The sequence below is a fragment of the Ornithodoros turicata genome, unplaced genomic scaffold (assembly GCF_037126465.1).
Source record: "Ornithodoros turicata isolate Travis unplaced genomic scaffold, ASM3712646v1 Chromosome37, whole genome shotgun sequence".
In the NCBI taxonomy this organism is placed as follows: Eukaryota; Metazoa; Arthropoda; class Arachnida; order Ixodida; family Argasidae; genus Ornithodoros; species Ornithodoros turicata.
The window spans coordinates 651,684-664,994 of record NW_026999367.1 but is presented as its reverse complement, the minus strand read 5'-3'; positions in this window follow the sequence as shown (position 1 = coordinate 664,994).

Sequence of the window (13,311 nt, the reverse complement as noted above, 5' to 3'; positions counted from 1 at the left end):
AGCTATCATGCATGGTTTGCAGGCGCTGCTATACGATTTCTTATGTTTCCTGGAGATACCATGCAAAAGCTTTCCTTTAGATTCGGCCCCGGGAATTTTTCATTGAATTTTGAACTTTGGACACTGCTCCCAATTGAAAGCCGTACTCTGATCACTGGTGACGTCACCGGTGTCGAGTTCCAGTGTCTGCTCCGGCGTGCCTCGGACGCCTGTCGCATATTTAGCAGTCGCCAGTGGCTTTTCGTACTTTCCATATTTCAATACGTGCCCTCTTTTTGCTACTTCGACGTCGCTGAACACGTTTGTGGGATTGGGAGGACACAGGTTCACTGCAAGAACAACAAAGAGAACAGAACGGGAGTATCGTTTTTCGGTTTTCCGAAGTGGGAGCGTCGACAGCTATGGATAGCAAAGGTTCGTCGCCTCGGACGGCAGTTCTACGAATAAAGTACCCTCTGTTCCCAGCACTTTACCGCGGATTGCTTCGAAGAGTGTTACGGACCGCAGCGGGAGCTCGGCATATCTCGTCCAGGAAAGAGGAAGCCACACCTTGAAATCTGACGCGGTACATTCGGTTTTCATTGATCCTCCGGTTGGTCAGGGGATACCGAAACCGGATATGGAATTCGCATACAATTAAATTCATTTTCTCTACAATGAGAGAGAATTAAGCTTTCTCGTTACACATGCAGCATACACGTCCTGTTTGAAATCTAAAAGAGTCGTTATTCGAAAGTCACCAGACCTCCGGACTGTCGCTTTAAGGGTATGGAGGGAAGGGAATGTTTAAAGCTCTGGAATCGAAATTCGCCGGACGCGATCTTGTAGCAATCGCGCGCTATGTGGGTGCCATATAAGCTGGGGCTAAGAAAATTGTATCTGCATACGTCTCAAGCAAGAATCCTGTGTGTATATGAGTCCAAGGAATGGGGCGGGACGCTCTGCTGGAGGGACACGGCGGGGCTACAAAGGTTCCGGGGCTATTATCGTGGATTAGTGGCAGTTAGCTCAAGGTAATAGCGACGTTGAAGTGACACTTAATTTCTCATATCTTGTCCTACATGCCAATCACTATGCTACAGTTTTGGGAACTGAAAAGAAAGTCAGGGTCTAGTCTGCAGTGTACATTCACCAACATCTTGGACGACACTAACTTCTACATTACACGCTATCGCTTTGATTTTCAGTTTCATGCTTAACGGTGCCAAGTTACTTCAGCACAAGCACGCGGCTGAAAGTGTTAAAACAGAGATTTTTGCCCGGCACCCCCCCCCCCCAAAAAAAAAAAAAGTTTTTTTTGTTTCGGTTTTCGGTAGATGTTATTTTTTCTTTGCTCTTTAAACTATTTTGCTTTATGCTCGAACAAGATTAGCACTTCCGCTACACTACGGACGCGGCCACCCTGTGCTGCAATGCAGCGAGAAATCCACACCTGGTAGTTAATCTCAACTGCTTGAAGGAGGAACTGTTTCCTATCGCGATGCGGGACGGGAGGCTGAAAGAGCGTTTGAATGACAGCCCACCGAATGCGTGACACACCGAACATGACTTCAACTTTGTGCTATAGCGTATCGGGCACAAGGCACTGATGAAACGCGTGTTCCGCAGTTTCGTGACAAGCACAGAATGGACAGAAAGGAGTGGTGACTCCGTACCGAGCCAGACGGTCCCGAAGCGGTAAAACGCCGTGTGCCAAGCGCTATTGCAGGCTAGCCCGACGTGCGTCGAACCAGCCCGCGGTGACAAGACGCCAAGCAATCTACCAGGGTACACCAAGGCCCACAGCCGCCGGAGGCATGGGAAGAAGCTCCAAGAGAGATTTGTACAGTCGCTTCACAGTCCAGGTAGAAATGCGTTCACCTGGGTAGGACTCGCGCAGGCGCCGCATGGAGGAGGCATACTCCCTGAGGTGGGGTGCGACAAACTCAGACCGAGGCCTACTCAGCGAAAAAGCCGAAAAAAACCTGACATCAGGACCCAGGAGGAACTGTAACAGGTCATGGGCGGGGTGGCACGGCTCCATGAGCGCATCAAAAATACCTTTAAGACCAAGGGCGAGACACTTGGTCTTCATATGTGGAACCCATAGGCCCCCTAACTCCCGCTGCAAGCACATGCGGGCGCGTGACACCCATTCCACGCTGCCACCCCAGATGAAACGAAAAGCTGTGCGAGTAGCAGCTACCAAGATCTGACGAGGGGGAATAACGACACTGCCATGGTACCAGTACTTACTGAAAAACCATGAGGCGGCAAGACGTGCTCGACACGTGATAGGGAGCACCAAACCTCTGAGATCAGCAAGAACGGGGACACTGCGCTGGTGCACCCTCAGCCATGAGGACGGCGACAGTCCGCAACTATTAAAGTTATATCCTAGTATGCGAACATTGTCTTTAACAGGAATGCCAAAGGGCGCAGGGCACGAAGGAGTAGCATTAAAGCTCAGCTCCGCCGATTTTCGACTGCGACAGAATGGAGCCATGCTTCTGCTGTGCGTTCGTTTCCGCACAGGGAGCATACATGTGAAAAAATTTCACCCATTTGTTTGTAGTTTTTAAGAAAGCAATTTTTTAACTTTCCCTTGCACGGCGGTCCTGTGGTCGGCAAACCCTGACCAATCCCGGCTTCGTCCTGGCTTAGCCGCGCTCGTGGCTTGGCTAACGCCAAATCGTCGATGCGATGGCGGAGATCTATGGGCGAAGGTGAATGTTTTGGGTGTGTTCCGTGATAACTGCTGACGTTAAGAGCCTCAAAGATAGTTTTGCCGGTCTTCTTTAACAAGCCTTACAGGATGGCCTCGTTGTGCAACGACGGCCGTCGTGAGCGGACATTCTGTGCCCGCACTGTGCTTCATGCTACCAACAAGACCTAACACCTAACGTGTGACGTACACTTACGCATTCTCAATAGCTTTGGCAGCGCACTATGCGCGGACTTGCTGCGCGTGCAGGAAGCACCACCAAAGCTATTGAGAACGAGAACGTGCTCGAAGACGAAGTATTCCTTATAAGAAACATGATGAAACGGTGCGGTGGTCCCCGATAGCTCGTGACAGCTATTTCAGCACGATACAGCGGCCATGACGGAGTGTAAACACAAACTGGTTGCCAGGCAGAGCTGGCTAGGTGTGGCTATCCAATCCGCGCAGTTCCAAGTATGACGTCACAAGAGGAACCGCCGCCCGGTAGTTTTTCTCAAATTTCTCACGAAGGAGTATGGAAATTTGGAAAGCAATGTGCGTTTATGAACGAAGTTGGGACCACGGTTCTGAATATCACAACGTCTTCATACTTTCGGAACAGCAGCGGAGCTGCACTTTAAGGAAGAGCAAAACACTCTTCGCCCGATTAATGCGCGCATTTGATACGTTGCCATAGGCATCTAGAACACCTAGGACAGCGGCAACAGAAGCTTCATCTCTAAGTATTAGAGATAGTTCATCCGCGTACGCAAAAAGCGGAAGAGTTGTAGAGCCAGGTAGTTTGAGCATACGTGAAGGGAGGAAAGTTGCAAGAGACTCCAAAAGTGGACTAAAGACCATGGCGTAGAGAGCAGGAGACAAAGGGCAACCTTGCCGCACACCGGACTTTATTGGAAAACGGCCAGACAGAGCCCCATTTAGCCCAATCGTAGCTGAAGCTCCGGCGTACAGAGTTCTGACCCAGTCAATAACCGTAACAGGGAAACCAAAAGCGTGCAGGACCTGGTACATGTACCCGTGGTGCACCCTGTCGAAAACCTTCTCTTGGCCAAAACTGCAGGTTGGATGCGACTATGAGCCCAATAAAGGGCATCACGCAACGCAGAAGCGTGGAGCTGGAGGGACCGTCCGGGGACAGCGCAGGCCTGCCAAGGAGGAATAACAAGGCCCAAAACGGGAGAAATTCGTTGCAACAGCGCGTTAGAAATAATCTTATAGTCCGTATTTAATAGAGACACGGGCTTATAAACGTTCCGATCGAGCCTGCGAGACTCGTCTTTGCAGAGCAAGATAACAACGCTGTCGCGCATGGAAGGACACAAGAGACCGCCCGCCAAGCAGCTATTGAAAAGAATAGTCAAAGGACGGGACAAAGTCGACCAGAAGCATTTATAGAATTCGGCAGGAAGTCCATCAGAGCCGGGAGACTTCCCAGTGTGCAGGGCCTTGACTGCAGCCGAGTATTCAGCTCGCGTAAAAGGGTCGGCGCTGAGAGCAAAGTGCTTTGCACAAGGCAAGAAAGAGCGGTCCTCCTTAGTGGGCAGGGTCGCAGCGTCGTATAGGGTCGCAAAATGTTCTCGAAAGAGCGACCTAATGCCATCGGGCTGCCCACAGACAGACCCGTCAGACGCCGACAGCTCCCCAATGACACTCTGAGGGCGGCGATAGTAACGGCCAAGGAGGAGGCGGGAACAGCATGATTCCCGTGACCAACGCTCAACTGACTGGAGATAGGGAAAGCGATCCCAGGCCTGCATTTGCAAGGCAGAAATCCTTCGCAGGACTTCCTGTATGGCCTCGTCATTTCCAGGGCTCCTAGACCCCGGATGGCGCAGTATAGATAGCACCTGCCGAAGATGCTGCATTAGCTGCCGACCCTCACACGCACGTCTCGCCCGCCACAGACGAAAAAGCCTCGCGGCCCCGATCTTCGTCTCCTCCCACCAGCCTGGCGTGAAAGGAGGGGACACACAACGAGCCTCAAGCCATGATTTCACATCATTGCGAATTTCAGAGTCTTCCAATAGCGTGACAGGCAGCCTCCAACATCCTGATCCTGGGCGATAATTGCAGAAGCCATTAAGGACGAGAGAAACCCCCTCATGATCCGACAGTTCCCCAGACGGAACAACAGCACACACACTCATGCGCGACACAAGTGCGGGAGACACGTAGAAACGGTCAATACGACTATGTGCACCACGAGAGTTGGACCAGGTATACTGGTACTGCCCCGGCTGCAAGTGCGCGAAAGCGTCCACAAGACTTAATTCCCGGACCAACTGAGACAACTCCGCGTTTATAGGGCGACGACCACTACCATGGCCGTCAATGCAGCAGTTGAAGTCTCCCGCAACAATTAGATTAGAATTGCCAAGAAAGAAGCAGTCGAGACTTCGAAAGATCTCGGCCCGTTCAGCCCGCCGAGCTGGGGCATACAAATTAACAACTCGAAGGGATGACCCGCCGAGTTGTAATTCAACAGAAATGACACGCCCATCATTATCACGATCATACCAGCGTACGTCGCCTCGAAATGAAGGAAATAATAAAATTGCAACACCAGACTGATGCGGAGATCCGTGGCTGAAGAAAGGGCGCACCCCATAGTCTGTCACTAAGTGCCTAATAGTCCATGCCGATAACATGCGGGTCGCCTGAAGCAAGAGGACATCAACACCTAAACTACGTGCCCACTGAATAACGGAAAACTGCTTTCGGCCACTGCGAAAGCCCCTGCAATTGAGCGTTGCCAGAGAGCAGGCCATCAAAAACCAAAGGCAAAGGAAGAAATAACTCATTGTAGCATTAAAGAAGCAACTGGCAACAGTGCCCCAGATGCCACAGGGAGAGACGCCCTGCGCTTGACTGCGGTGGGAGACATTTTCACGCCCCGACCGTCATTGTCAACACTTCCTGGTTGCAAGCCACTGAGCGAGCGCAAAGCCCCTGAGCCCGTTACACCACTCTTCGCATCAAAACCGAGGGCAACCACAGAATCGGACACCCTCCTCTTAACACCGTGGCGGGACTCTACCGCTGCATTGTCCGCACTAACTGCGCTTTCCATGCTCTCCAGCGACGAATCACTAGGAAACCACGGAGTCTCTGGACCTCCCACACGCCCTGACCGGGCCTCTCCGTGAACGACGATCCCTTTGCCCGACAGAGCAGGCACAATACGCACCTGGGACGCGCACCCTGCTGCTACTGGCCCAGAAACCTCGACAGGGGCAACAACGGCAGAACGCGAACCAGTAGCGCTCGGCTCCACCGAAGCAGACACCGCGGGCCCCGTTCCTCTACCCTTCTCCCCCTCCCCCTCTACCACGCCTTGGCGCTCGGACACTGCGCCGCCGGTCTCTGAGCCATTAGGCATGGCCCCCACACGGCTCGCCAATGTCCTTACCGAGCATGAAGCAGACGGATGATCTCCCCCACAACGACGGCAGGGTCGCTCGCATGAGCTGTGACCCACCTCACCACACCTAGCACACGCAGGTGCCGGGCAAGCTCTTTTGAAATGACCAGACTGCCCACACCTGAAGCAGACTCGCCGCATTCCGGGATAGCGAATTATAACTCTCCTACCCCTAAGACGCAGGAAGTTGGGCACCGGAGACCGGATGCTCTGAAGAAGGGTATAGCCGTCGCCATGACGTCACACACAATCTAGCAGACGACCATGCGTCGTCTGCTACCAAGCGTTCTGTTGACAGACAATTTGGGTGGTGTTCAATTTTAAAATGTAGGGCTGGTTAAGAACTGTCCAACATTTTCAACACCTGCTGGAGTGTACGAGTCTGCGGTATAAGTTGTTAAACAGACAGTATGCACCACTTCCACATCGTCTCGCCCGTAAGGCCAGTCCGCCATTTACAGCCAGAGTGACCGTTCGAGAATTACAGTCAAAGGTGGCTACTCTTGAGTCTCGTGATGATGAAGGCTCTGACGTCGTTACCCAACTCCTGCCTACCCGGGTTGAATAAGAAAACGCACCCAACCAGAGTAGTCAGAGCAGCGGAAATGATGTGATAACTCTGCGGCGAAAACTAGCCAGACTACAGCCAGGGAGTGACAACTCTTCTCTGGGTAGCCGTTGCTATGACGTTACGCACAAGCTAGCGGACGATCATGCGTCGTCTGCTACGAACCGTTCTGTTGGGTGCGTTTTCTTATTCAACCCGAGTAGCCAGGGAGTTGGGTAACGACGTCAGAGCCTTTGCGATCACGTGACACCAAAGTAACCCCCTTTGACCGTAATTTTCGAACGCTTAGAGTTGCTCTGAGATTAAAAAATGGTGGACTTGTGGCGGCCCGTGTGTAATGACGAAGACGTGCCTCTGCTGCCACGCGCTACGGCGCTGGCACGGCAGTTCTACCGGCACCGTCCTAGCGTGAGGCCACGCACATCTGCCCGCTGGGACATTCCATCATCGCCGGTCAGGACTCATGTAGAGGAACACCACCTCCTCTACATTTGGTGACCCGAACTATGAACACCATGTTCGGCGTAATTCGGCCCAATACCATCCGAAATTCCTGCGAGCCCACCTCTGAAGTCTTCTCCGAAGGTGCGGTGCATCGTTCAACCGAGGAACCGCTAGGCGACGACGCCAATCCACCGCGGCTCTACTCATCCCAACGCCCGGCCGCGAAACACCGTGGTTGTACCCATCTACCCAGCTCACGTCGCAATGGTCCCACACTCCACGTCACGTCGCCACACGCCTCGTGATGGCACTCCTCGGGCTTCCACCAGCGGCACCTTCCCGAGCATCACGCTCCTGTACCGGTCGCGGTACGCCGCTGTCGACCGCCCCACACGCATCTGCTACGCTTGCGGTCCAAGAACCCTGCCCGCCTCGCCTTCCCACCAGGCTTCCATACAAGACACTGGCAGCTCGTCCAGATGCGGTCAAGAGGCTCCGGGACCAACGTTCCACCGGGGACACGCACGGAGGCCACAGTGAGTTTTACTCCCGGTCTCCCCGTGCTTCACGATGGTCCTCCCCGCAGTCTCCTTGGCGACAACACTACGAGCCCAGCGCTCACGAACCGGTCGCGGTTCTGTCGCCCCTCTCTGAATTACTTCGGCATACCTGCCCTCACACCGCCCCTGGAACCCGCCCGGTCAGCGCTTGCCCGCACCAATGCGTACCGCCGCACCGCCCGTACTGCGATTTCTGAACAAGTCGTCCCTGTTCCACGTGTCGCCCGTCTTCCTCCTCTTCATGGTATCGACGCGGACCCCAACCGCTCGCTCTACACCGCTCCGCGTCTGAGGGGGGGAGTGATGTGGCGGCCCGTGTGTAATGACGAAGACGTGCCTCTGCTGCCACGCGCTACGGCTATGGCACGGCAGTTCTACCGGCACCGTCCTAGCGTGAGGCCACGCACATCTGCCCGCTGGGACATTCCATCATCGCCGGTCAGGACTCATGTAGAGGAACACCACCTCCTCTACAGACTGGCCTGACGGGCGAGACGATGTGGAAGTGCTGGCGCACTGTCAGTTTAACAACTTACCGCAGATGCGCGCTCTCTAGAAGATTTTGAAAATGTTCTACAGTCTTCAACCAGCCCACATTTCAAAATTGAACATCGCACAAATTGTCTGTCAACAGAACGGTTGGTAGCAGACGACGCATCGTCGTCTGCTAGCTTGTGTGTGACGTCATAGCGACGGCTACCAGTCTTCAGAGCAGACTAGAGAAGAGTTGTCACTCCCTGGCTACTCCGCCTAGTTTTCACCGCAGAGTTATGATGCAATTTCCACTACGCTGGCTACTCTGGCTATTTTTCACTCGGAGTATTTTTCGCTCAAACTAACTCGGAGTTCCGGAGTTGAATAAGAAAACGCAGCCTTGGATAACCAACACCAGTGATGGCAAGTAGTTAACTACATGATTGTAGCTAAAAAGTAGTTATCAACTACTTGCAGAAATGTAGTGACAACTACTAGTTAAACTACTATTTTAAGTAGTCAATTACAGTAGTTAGGTTACTGAAGGCGCCAACTCCTTCCACTTTTGCCACAAGCTTTACGGCTGCGATGGTACTTCCGACTTTTACCTTCAGGTACTTGTTTGACGAGAACGGAGGTGCAGAGCAATTGTGTTGTGTAAGTGTACTAAATCTTCACTTTTAATGCTTGTCTAGTGAAGCCTCATTTGCTGCGAAATAATTCTGCAACTTAGGTTATCGCGTAGGCACATAAAGAATCTCGCCGTAAGCTTTGTATCTGACGATCGTAGCAATGGCTTCAGCCAAAGTTTATCATTGCGTGTGATTCATATTTAGGTCTCCAAGAACACTACAAGGGAATGGTGTTGATGGACAACGTTAGGTAGTCATAGATGTAGTTAAACTACATTCCAGTAGTTAAAAAGTAGTTTCCAGACAGCCACAAACCAGCCACTCTCTCTCATGAGGATGAGTGAGAGAGAGTGGCTGGTTTGTCCCTTCAGATGACGCGCCCTTGGAAGTCCCTGAGGAGGCGTGTTAGCGTAGCTCAATTGATATAGCCCTGAACCGGTAATCCAGAAGATGTGGGTTCGAGTTCTACAGCCTGGCTAACCTTTTCAGCCCATCGCTCAGGCTTGCCTCTCATGGAATTTACCTAGCTAGCCTGCATTTACGCTTTTCAGTGACTTTCATCTTTCATCGACCATAATCCGCTACTTTTAGCCTATGAAATTGACGGGTTGCCCGCAATTAGGGTTGATTCCAATAAATATTTCAGGGAATACATAAATTTACAAATATTTAAATATCTCGAAGCGAAGCGACATGAGGTGATGGACAACACAGACATTGACGTCGCTTTAGACATCCGTCTAGGGGTTACCTTGCATTCTCGGCTTTCTTGGTGTCCTCACATCGAGAATGGATTTTCTCAAGCTCTGAAAAAAGGTAGGCTTCTTGAGGATGTCTCCGAAATTTTCAGCTGTCAAGACTAATCTGCTCGAGTACAAAACTCTGGTAACGTCCAGTTCTGGAATATGCTAGCAAAGCCTGGAACCCTTACCGCAACTCTGCTACAGAAAAGCTCAAGCAGGTCCAGAGTATAAGGCAGTCAGATTTTATCTTGGCGAGGCACGACTCTCTGTTTTCGCAAAGTACGGAACCTCAAGATCTTGGTCTCAGTCCACTTAGACCGCGCTCTCTCTCTCTCTCTCAGGACTTTTCACGCGTTCATTACCGGTAAAACTGAATATTTTTTTCGTTATATACTTTTCTTATGCCGGAGCGTCCTCTCTGAGAAGTGCTCATGATCTACATCTCACGCAGTTTCCATACCGCGCAGACTGCTTCAAGTATATAGTTTCTTTTTCGTGCTGTGTCACCTCTTGGAACACAATGGAGGGCAGTGTTCGCGAACTGCCTATAGATCAGCGATGAAAGACGCAAGTCACTGAAAAGGTTAGCCAGCTGTAGGACTCGAACCCACATCTTTTGGATTACCGGTCCAGGGCTCTACCAATTGAGCTAAGCTAACACGCCTTCTCAGCGACTTCCAGGGTGCGTCATCTGAAGGGACAGACTAGTCACTCTCTCTCACTCAACCTCCTTTCACTCTTACATTTTTGCTCACTCTTACACACATTCATACGACAGGGTCGACGCAAGCGGCAACTGTTGAACATCCAGCCTCAGAACATCAGCTCTCTCACGCCTATAGATCGCTTTGTTAATGCCCTCCTCCAATAACCTCTATTGAGCGTGCAGTATATGTAAACAGATAAATAAATAGACAAATTTGTGCGAAGGGTCCATCGCGGTTGTTCCTAACCTTCCGTCAACCCCGCGTATGAACCAGGGGGATGAAAATTCTATTGGCAACCGGATAGCTGGGGGAGCGAAAAACCGCATAGGTATGGTGCTCCACGCAAGAAATATATAGAGGCGCTGTGGTTGAACTTAGTTTTTAGGTAAAGACAGACTTGTAAGTATTTGGAGTATAGTATTTAAAATGCTGTATTTTTAAAATACAGCATTTTACAGCACAATTTGCGGTATTTTGCTACTCTGCTCAGTACTTTTTTGTTTTGTGTATTACTACTCTATTTAAAATTCATTTTGTGGTACTTTCTACTCAATAATCTAATTACATATTTTGGATCTCTCTCAAACTGTCTGTGTCTCGTCTTTCCATTATCTTGCTTGTTGAGTGGAAGTTTCCTGAGTCCCTCAGACTTGACCCGGACATTGGCCCTTCTTGGAAGTCCCCATTTAGATATCTTGCCCCCTGTGTACTAATCCTTGGCCAGTGAGGGTTCTATATTATGTGTGCCCTGACGCGGTATCGCCTAATTCTGACCCCGCCGAGCAGGGACCCGCTAGAAGTTTGCTTTGTTCTGGGTCACATACACTTAGTGGAGTTATGTGGAGTCTCTCTGTCATCTTTTTGGGACTTGTTTTTAGATGACTCCTATCTAGGGTTGCCACATTTCCCAGTGAAAAATACCGGCTGAAGGAGAGGAGGTGGAGTAGATGGAAAGAAAGTAGAGGAAAAGCTCACGGGAAAGGGAAGTGGGTGAGGGGTGGACACGCACAGAGAGAGTGAGAGAAAGAGAGAGAGAGAGAGGAAGATAACACTACGAAACATATGTTCCTGTACGTGGCTGTATCATTAATGCTAGAAATTGCTATAAACAGGCATGAACGCCACACTGGATCGTATAGGAGCAACTGGATTGGACTGCCACTTACTTCGAAAAAAAGCAGTGACAAACCCTTCTTAGCAGGCGGAAATCTCATGATGGTTGCATACGGCCTAAGTTCTAGCTGGCTCGACACAACCACCAACAGATTTGCACAACCACTGATCATGTGCCCTCCGAACACAGGACTCAATGAATAACAATGACAATATAATAATAATCAATAACTAATTAATAACTAACAAAACTACTGGTGACTGCGGAGTTGGGTCTGTGCTCCATATTTATTCAAGCTGTAGTGGAATGCTGAAGGGAAAGCCCCGCAAAATCCCCTGTAGAAGGCCTCGAGCCACAGATACCGGCAGAAGGCTGCGCGGTATCACCTTCCTACCGGTAACCGGCAAATAACCGGCCGTGACGGTATAATACCGGCCAGGTGGCAACCCTACTCCTATCACACAGCTGCGGCTAGCGTAGTGCGCGGGTTTTAGGTGATTCATGTCACATACCGGCGATTTGCCGAATGACCAGTGACCGGTGACATTTTGCGTTCAAGGATAAATAGTATTCGAATTGTATTTCAAATACTTTTTGAAGCATTTCGGACTCTATCTTAATTACTTTAATTTTTACGTATTTATGCTCTGTCTTAATTTCATTCTAACGCCAGTATTTATGATCTTATCTGAAATACATTTCTGAGTATCTTGTGCATGTCTGATTACAGCCGAAAGAGGCTGGTTCGACCCGCCAAAGAAGATTCCAATTGGAAACGGCCTGTGTGCTTATCTACAAATAATAATACCGTGTTAGCAGAGTAGACTCAAGAGTCCGCAACGGTAGGTGTGCTGGCCACTTTTGTCTCCCCCTCTGTAACAACATAAATAAATGAATGAATGGATGATGATGATGGTGATGATGATGATGATGTGGGATGTTTCTCTGCCATGGAGAAAGGAAACAAAAGGAGCGGCTCTTCGCCCCAGTCTAGCGTAGCCGCCCTCTATCGGTCGCTCGAGTCAAAATCGCCATTGCTTCCTGCCCACCATGTGACCCACTCTAATGTTTCGGTTTTGCAAGGCATTGTTTCTCGCACTGCTCTCTGCATGATTTTGCTTTTTAAAGTAATTTATTGTGAAAATGTGAGCACTATCGTGGAAACGACGTGTGGTAACGTGTTCCTGTCCCGGCTGCAGCTCCCGTTGAACTGAAAGCAGCTCTCTCAAGGGAACGCGTTTTGTTCGTAAGTACACGGTCAGTTGTTTTCGCCGCCAGTGTGTGTTCGAGTCATCTTGAATTGTTCATTTGGTACCTCAAACTGTGCCACAGAGTCATTTCATACCTTCTGTTGTTGTGCAAATCTGATTAATAGTGTTCTTAGCACGGCATTCTTTACCACTTAATCAAGGAACGTACATACGTTGGAAGTAACCGTTGCCACATGTGATGTTTTCGGTCCCGCGTACGCCTTTTGCGTTCTGCACACTGTGACTGTTCCTCTGATTAAACAGCAAACATTCGAACACATAGAAATAAAGTGCAAGCACTCATTCAACGTAATACTGCCATCTGAACTGCGACACGCTCGCGTCGTCTGCTCTGCTGGCGCCATGCTGTCTAGAGGGTCACGTGGGTGGTCACGTGGTAGACAGGAGCATCCCAGAATGCTACGCTCGTCCCGATGGAAAACTCTCTGAGGGGCCGCTCCTTGTGTTTCCTTCCTCCGTGTTCTCTGCGCTGAGTACAGGACCCATTCCAAAAAGGTACACATGAAAGGATGAAGTGGGAATGAAAACAAAAGAAATCCCTACAGTTATTGAGCGCCAAGTATATACAGCGCCAAGTGTACGGTACTGATGTGCGGGGTTACTCCATGGGCCGAGAAGTTTCCAGATGTTGAATGGCCTCTAATCCAGCAGTTCAAGTTCCGTCGCTCACATA